Source organism: Protopterus annectens, chromosome 10.part0 (genome assembly GCF_019279795.1).
Source record: "Protopterus annectens isolate FY-2018-M chromosome 10.part0, PAN1.0, whole genome shotgun sequence".
NCBI lineage: Eukaryota > Metazoa > Chordata > Ceratodontiformes > Protopteridae > Protopterus > Protopterus annectens.
Genome location: NC_056744.1, coordinates 707,368,288 through 707,377,300, shown reverse-complemented (window position 1 = coordinate 707,377,300; position 9,013 = coordinate 707,368,288). Strand labels below are relative to the sequence as shown.

The 9,013-nt window shown below is 36.1% G+C and overlaps 1 protein-coding gene across 2 annotated transcripts in view; it reads left to right on the top strand.

Moving 5' to 3' along the window:
• The first annotated feature begins 1,947 nt into the window (after nucleotides 1-1,947).
• The window catches only part of LOC122813289 (FRAS1-related extracellular matrix protein 1-like), a 1,751,891-nt gene continuing 1,744,825 nt past the window's right edge, over nucleotides 1,948-9,013 (top strand). For both annotated transcript variants that reach the window (XM_044085535.1, XM_044085536.1), the window contains exon 1: nucleotides 1,948-2,433. The gene's annotated coding sequence lies outside the window, so the exon portion shown is untranslated. The remainder of the gene's footprint in view (nucleotides 2,434-9,013) is intronic.

Here is a 9,013-nt window from a genome sequence, read left to right as displayed (position 1 = left end):
CTTATGACCAAAGCACCTGTTAGACTCAATCATTCCTCCAAAGAGTTAAATACCACCAACCCATTCATTGCCTTGGCAAGTGAGACTTGGGAGATAAGAGTAGCATGATCATCTTCTGGGAAAAAGGGGATTTTTTCTTCCAGATGCTTCAAGCTTTCACCTATCAGGAACTTGCATACCACATCATTTCTGCTACTAAAGGATGTATGCATCCATGCATACATGTTGCCACATACATGCACACAATTCCCCATGGTATAGACAATACACCTGCAGGTGTTGCCATTGCAGCAAGGCAAGCTGCCTCAGTTCCCCCTAGATGGGCAAGTCAGCATCTGCCCCTCACAAACCTCCCCAGTTCCTTCTGCACCCACAACACTAATTTAACACAGTTCACCTAGGGTAGAGTCAGGAGTTTGTCAATCTCTACCATAGGACCAGGTATTCTAATAGGTTATATATTCGCTAATACATCATTGATTATAGATTATGAATATGTCATTATGATGAGTGTGAGAAGTTGCATACATTCAGAGTTTATATATAAGAAAGACAGAAGTTTATATGCAGCTTGATAATGTTTTCTTACCATGTGCATGCACTAGGATGAAATGCTTTTTTTAGGAATTAGTATGAGTAATCTTCTGAGCAGACCATGTGACTGCTCTGTTGAACATTATTAATAGTAGGCATGTGCAAAAATGATGGTGGTGAGAATGGAATTCAATAGGATTTGCTACCATGGTGTGGTACAAAAGTTAAGAAGTTTACTATAACACTGCAATTACATTGTTGTTTTGACAGAGCTTCACTCTCTAGAGAACCACGTACCGCAAGGACACCTAAAGGTTGTGAAGGAGAAGAAGAGGGTCACTAAAGTTAGGGGAGGAAGGGATGATCCTGATAGAAATGAGTGGAAGTCTTTCTTTGTGAGGGTTACTGAGGATGGTAACAGCTGATGTGATGCTGGAAATTAGGGCAAAAATATATTAAGGAAACTTTGGCCCTACTCAGAAAACCAAGGTTTTGACATGCTTTGGATTTGCAAAATATTAATGCCAGCTGCAGCAGTGAGGCAGTTGTTTTTCTTTCTTTTTTTTGGCTTTTCTAGAACTACTGAATTGTTTTCAAAAATATCATTTAAGCTGTTTAAATATGTGGCCATCGGTTAAATCTGACTTTGTAAGAATAATGTATTATTAAAGTTGCCTTTTACGATGTAACAAATATAATGATTCTCTGGTTCAGTTCCTATTGGAGGTTCCTTACATATGGACTGCACATGTCTTCCCTGTGTCCACATGTGTTTTTATCAGCTGCTTAATTTTGCTGCTATATCCCCAAAAATATGCTGAACGATGAACTGGCAACCTTCCAGACTGAGGAGGTGTATGTTCTTTTGGCATTATAACACTCACAGATGAGCACTTGTGTCTGTCTATGTCTATATGTGTGTGTGTGTGTTTATGCATCCTAAGATGGAGTAACAACATCATGACTATGATTGGTTCTGTGCCTTATGTTTGTTGGTTGTCAGGATGGTTCCAGCTCCCCTGTGACCCTGAACAGGATAAAAAGGTATCAAAAATTACTGAATGAATGTACTTTTAACTGAAAATTATTTTAATAGGCATTTTAACTTGATTAGTATTTCTTTGATATTTATAACTTCTGTAGACTGACATTTAAACTGTCTTCACTTTTAAAGATCAGTAACTTTTGTGAATGTACATTTCATTCTCCCTTATGTAAGTGAGTCAAACATGTTCTGTCTCTGTTCTTACCCTTTATATTATGTAATACTTTCCCTCGGAAACAGAACTGACACCTCCTGAGAGCATGCCAAATCTGTATTTTACATTGCTACACACAAAGACTAAACACATCCAAACAGAATGATTTACGTTGCTGCCTGTTTTCTCTTTCCCTTTCTGTTTTATCCTGATGATGGCCTTAGGGAGTTCCTCTGTAGCGGGCCTTCCTTTAACCTTTCTACCTTTGTTTTTCTGTAGGCCGTATGGGAACACACTTATCACTACCAGTTAATTGCCTTGAAACCCTTAATCCAGGCCACAGATTCTAAACTGCCAAACTTCTTTTTTACTTTGGAATGTGTATCTAACAGCGACCAATCACTTCCCCTATTTTTTTCACTTGGGATTTGTATTTAGGACTTGCAGACTGGTATCTGAATCAGTAACATCTGCAGCTGAAAGGGCAACTGGACTGGGAGTATTAAAGAACTAGACACACTTTTTTTTTCAACTTTTTTATCTTTCTTTCCTTCTGAGGGCATAACTTTCAGACTTGTATACCTATTATTTCTTCTATGATTTGATGTTTGAAACCTTTAATGAAGTTGAAAAGGACCACAAGAAACAGGGATCAAAAATTCACAAAAATGATGGAGAAGATACAGAAGATCTGAAACAGGTATACATCTAATGTTTGTTTAGGAAGCATTTTGTTGTCTCACAGTTTCTGTAAAATTTAGTTTTACTGCATGTGTTAAGAAAGAAAGAAAATGCAGGTTTTTAATGTGATGTCTATTGTTGCACGTTAGAAAACAACTTGTGTTACTGATATGTGTATAAATACTGATTCTAAACTTAGTGGTGTGGATGTCAGAGGTATTTCACTGTTACTCTGTTTTTAATTCTTAGTAACCATATTGCAGTACAATAGGCAAGCTATTTTAACAGCACCTTTTCACGTGTGTACATTTGTACATTTGAGGGTAGGTGAAAAAAATCAATATTCCAAAACTATATTTAATCCTATAAACATAAAGTGTTTACTCTTATAATCAGCAAAAAAATATAAATGAGTGTAATAATAATTGCTGTTTAAAAAAAAAAAAAAGTATGCTACTAAACTGAGGTGACATCACTGTTGCTTGTCACCTTTGATTGGAATGCCCCCTCATTCCATTCTACAATCAGCAAAGCAATCTCATTCCATTTTACAAGCAGCAAAGACAAGCATACTGCATGAAAATAAGCTTGTTGCTTATTTTATCTTTATTTTCTTGTTTGTTACTGTAAAAGGGGAGAGCAACTTTAAAGTTATAAACATTTACATTTTGCTTGTGTGCACCCAGCTGACAGATGCAATGTAGAATAAACTGTGCTTGCACTGTTCTGAAAATACCAAGGCAGCATACCTCTTAGCCTCTTAGAGCAAGTAATCTGGACAAAGACATAAATAAAAGTGGGACAAAGGCCCAAAAATAGGGACAGTTTTTAAATATTGCTCTTACAAACATGGAAAGTTGATAGAACATGCTTTGCGTTAGCATGAATTTTTTGAAGAGTATGAAGTCTGAAACTCAAATGTCTGGCATTATTTTGTAACTTCAGTCTTTGATTTACTACTAATTTGCCAGAAAAACAAATTTTATGATAAATGGACCAAAAATATGAGGCGTAAATCTGGACATTCTGCAAAAATCTGTACAGTAGAGAGGTATGCAGGGCAGTGACTGTCTAGTTGCATTTTAAATTAAGCAGGGGTAGCTGTATAGCTAAGTTAAGAAAGTATAGGGTAAATAGATAAAGTACACTGAAACTCTTTTATTAGCGCTTTAGAGCAGTGATAAGTCTTCTGATTTTGCAGTCTTCCCCACTTAGCAGTCATACAGTTTCTAGTACAATTAAATACAGTTTATTTTGATAAATAAGCCCCCTGCTTAAACAATGTTAGAATCACAGAAATGAAAGGATAGTTCTTGCTCTCATTTGGGATTCAAACACAAGGCCTATCGCATACCATGCTGGTGTCACTGCTACTAGACCAGCAAGTGCCTCTTGTGCCTTGTCTAAGCAACTTTATGTTAAATGCAGTTGCATCATAATTACTTATCTATAAAATGTTTGTGAATCTAAACTCACAAATGAACTTTTTTAACACTTTTAGCCGTTCTACCGCCTGTTTCACCATAATGAATCATATCATTCCTCTGCCTTCTTGATTGTTTAAAGTCTCATTACACATACTGATTATAATACAGTGCTGTCTGGAGAGATACAGGGAGCTTATTTAGAATTTCTAAACACAAACACACACACACACACACACACACACACACACACACACACACACACACACACACACACACACACACACAAAACTAATCAATATGGATTTGCAGTACATATGTAGCCTTTTTTTGCCCTATCAGAAAATGACTTGCATGGATTGTATTAATTCTACATTTTGTCTCAAGTCTGGTTAACAGAATACAAAGACTAACAAACCATTGCATAACTGTCTCTAGTTAGGTCAGAGATACAAAACTAATGGTGATAGATACAAAGCACAAAGATCAAGCAACAGATAGCATGTTAGAATTTTCTTGTGTTGCAGCACATGCCTTCTGCTTCATTTTATACTTTGACCCTCAGGCCAGTGGTTTCTTCACACCTGTATGCCAGAAGTAAGCAGGTTTTAAGGAATTAGGGACATTTTTTTCTCAGGGCGTAAAGTAGGATGCATTTAATTACTATTTATTGACAAACTGTTTTTCATACCAGTGGTTACAGAGTGAAAGACAAGCTGATTTTACTTGCTTTTATCTTATTATCAGAATCAGACCCGTTATAATGAATTATCTCTTTATGTGTAACAGAAATATAAACTAAATGGAAATGTGATTAAGAATAATGCAAAACTAATTACTAGCTGGTAATGATTAAAAGTAAAAACACACTATGATTTTAAAATACAATCTGATAACAAGAAATTTGCAGATTAATTTTATTTACATCCTAGTGCTGAAGTGAAGGAATTTCTCACAGCTTAAACAAGCAAGAAAAAAATGTTTTCAGAATATCCAGTGTTGTTGTTGTGTCTTTCGGCTTAGGGGTCGCAACAATGAAACTCCGGTCCACTAATGATTGACAGTAGATTTTTATGTGCCGAGTTGCTGGCCCTGACGCACAACCTTCTACGAAGGTACGCCCATTCACACATGTCTCCACACAGAAGACGCTCTAGCTGAGAATCAAACAGGACAACGTCTTACTGTGAGGCAACAATTCTACCGCAGCACCACCACCGCAGTTTTCAGAATATCCAATAATACTTCTAAATTATTCACATCATTTATTATAAAAGTGCCTTATACATTTATTCAAGATTTATCTTTAATATAAGCATGACATTGGTTGACACGGGACTTAACCAACTAGACTAATTTGAATAAAAATATGAGGGGGTTAAAATGAAGATGCTGATCAGATGCACATGTTGAAATGGAACTGTGCTCTGCATTTAAGAGTTGTTCATTGAACGACCAAATATCTGTTTTTCTGCTTTGCATATAGGCAGAGCTGGATCATGGTCAAATGGGACCCTATGCAGGGTAATGTACCAGGCATCCCCACACCCAAAGGATATTCCCATGTATCAATACTTCCCTTTCTCCTCCAAAGTACCATAAACACTGTTGAAAATTATCAGTGTGCAGTGCATTCTATTTTCTTTTTTATTTTTGAAATAATTACAGAGATGTGGATTTAATTTAAAATGTATTATTTAATTAATTTATCCTTTGTTGACTGGGTTAGCCCCTCTATGCTATTAGTCTCTTTTCAGGTGAGACTGAAGGTGGTATTTATTCTACTAGGAGAAATTTGGCCAGAGCATTGGGGAATTGTACCTACACATTTCAATAGGTGTCTTGGTATTTTCTACTTCCACTTGAGCTATCACCATCTCAGGCAGATGGAGCACTGGTTTAACTTTTCACCCGGAGGAAGACATTCTCAGGAGTGCAGCAGCCCCCCCCAATAACGCATTGCAGTGTCAGCAATCCATCTGTCTGGTATGGGAAAAGAACCCACATCCTTCTGCACCAAAAGCAAGTGTGCTATCTGTTGCACCATTTACACTGCTTTCAAATTTTATAGCACAATCATTGATGGCCATCTGTTAAACAAAACAAAACAGCTGCACATTGAAAACAATGATCTTCACTTCCCTTAATGCTCAATTAATTGAAAATGCATTAAAATTCACATGTATTGAAAATACATCTCACCAGTGTCAGATTAAGTGCACCTTGGTCGCCAGATTATTTTTTCCACACCATGAGCTCCCTGCATACATTTTTAGAACCACACATAAATGCACGTGTTCTTTGATTAACCTTTCTTGTTTAATACAGCATAATTTCTTGTATAAAACAATAGCATTTGTTAGAGTGCTTTTAAAATTTTTAGCTTTCAACATTTTTCCGGTAAGCAGTGAAAGAAAATATATGAAGCAATAATGACAAAAGTACCCATTTCAAAAAATTTCAGCAAGTGTAATGACTGGCACAAATTCTCAGCATCTTGCCAAAGGTTGTAGAGGATTAGGGGCCTTACCGCCTGTAATCAAGGTACAGGGTTTGATCCTGAGTAAATCACTAAAATCTAAATCAGTGAACATTTATTTCAGCAAACGGGAAAGTAACACGTTGATCAACACTTTTCCATCTACCCTTTTCCGCACTGTAGTGCTGTCTCAGAGTTGGCATATATAGTTGAGGGGGGTCTAGGGGGTGAAACTCCCCACATTGGGGGTGTGGAAGTCATAGCCCCCCCCCCACTTGGGTAGTTTTGAAATGCTGTAATGTGTGAGACAGGGAAGTGTTGGCTAACTAGTTACTTTCAGTATTGAAAAAATGAACATTCGCTGAATGAACCTTTGATGAATAGGGTTCGATGTTTAGCCATTTGATGCAAATGCTATTCGATTGTTAAACATAGACATCGGGACAGTATGGTCATTATTTGTTTAACTTTTCTCACAAACTCCAAAGGGGCACATAGAGGGTCACTATAGCCTGTACTTCAACACTGTATTGTCTCTAGATATAACATTTTCGAACATTAATACAATCATTATTTTTTTTAAATTTTCCTCACAATCACACATATAATGCATATTTTATTTATTTATTTTACATTTGTTGATCGGGATTGTCCAACTGAGCTGAAGAGCCCTTTTTCAGCGGAGGCCCGGGGAGAAAAGCTCCAACATATTATACAATTTTCATTATAAATTAGCATTAAACAGCAATGTTACAGGATAATTACAAGGCATTAAGTAGCAATACAATGTTATACAGTGTCAATAATCAGGAGTATAGCAAAACTATTTCAAGATCTATAAAAAGAAATATGTCATTAAGGTGAATATAGTTTTTGGGGTAAGTGTTTTATCATAATTTAGTTGCACGAAGGAAAGACATATATATATGTATATCTATATATATATATATATATATATATATATATATGTATATACAAAGACATATATATATATGTATATATATATATATATATATATATATATATATATATATATATATATATATATATATATAGGTCTAGGACTTTTGATCGAATAATCAAAAGTCCGAAATCCAAACGGCCGGGCATACTTACACGAAAGTGCTTTTCACCGAAGAAGCACTTTTGCTTAAGTATGCCTGTTGCCGAGGCCGTACTATGGTGCAGATAAGGGAAAATTCCCTTTTCCCCACTGTAGTGCGGTCTCGGAGGGAGAATATTTAAGTAGGGGAGGTGTGGGGAGTGCAAGGGGCAAATCCCCCCCTGCTAAAACGTTAATGTAGTGTTTTTTTTTTTTTTTTTTTAGTAACACGCTTTAACGAAAGAGCTTTTTCAGTAAAAGCGCTTTTGTTAAAGTGTGTTCAGTTGTTATGGATTCAGACATTTGATCATTCGATAAAATGTCCTAGATACATATATATATATATATATATATATATATATATATATATATATATATATATACATATACAGGAGAGCGAATAAGCATACTGTTCATATATGTCTGACAGGAAATCTGTTATAATTTATTTGTTTTTTCAGTTTTGTCCCAGTCTGACATCAAAAGGGTATGTAGAAGGTGGTTATCTTTAGAAAGTAGGGGGTGAGGAGGCATATTGTTTATAAATATGACAGCAGCAGCTTGAAATATGATTTCATTTGTTTTTTAGTTTGAATCCCAGTTCAACACCAGAAGGGATTACACAGAACATGACTATTTATTTTGAGGTTGGGGGTAGGAGGCAAGTACTATATCTAGCTATGATATATAGATATATGTATCCCCCCAAACATTTGTCTTCACAGCTTATTGAGAATTGGAATTTGATCAGCTTTGAGCTTTAAAACTTGGATACAACTTATTTTTTCCTTGAACTAAAAAAAGTAAGATTGGATTTCTTTTCCATATGCATACATTTGTTTGGGCCATCACTCGAAAGATAAAAAAAGCTCTAAAATGTACCTCAGAGCATCTATAACCTAATGACTTCTGGGTGCCTAGGAGCCCCCAGAGCCCCCACATAATCTGGGTAATACAGGGTAACTTTGGTTAATTATGGTGTGCTGAAAGGATGCAGAAAGAAGCAAAGTTGGAGATAAACACTGAACTTTCTTTAATCATGTTTTTAGGTCAGGCTATCTCTGGATGAAAAGGTTTCTTAAAAAAAACTCTGAAATGCATCTCAGAATATCTAGAAAACCTGTGGCTTTTGGGGTCCCCCAGATTAATAGAATTATTTCCACTGAAGTTATTTAGTCTAGTCTTACCCAGGAAGTGCTGAAACAGTATACGAAAAGAAGCAAAGTTGAACAGTAAGACTAAATTTCTTACTTTGATTAAGTCTTTTCAGGAAATAAGTGTTACATAAAGATTGTTTAAAAAACTCTAACATGCACCTCAGAGCACTTAGAACCTATATGGCCACCTGACCTCCCTGGCTTAATGCTTAATTGTTTTCTTCATGGTTAACTGAGTGCAGTCTACTGCAGATCAAACATGCTGAACAAATTAATAACTGCAGGAAAAAAGTGAAGAGAAACACAAGCTGTGAGAAAAAGGAAGGAAAAAAGTAAGAAGTATTCTGGGTAGTGTGAGTAGGTCAGGATGGGATGGGCAGTGGGGGTAGGGGAGCATGGAGCTTTTTCAGTAGGGTGCCAAATTATCTAAGGTCAAC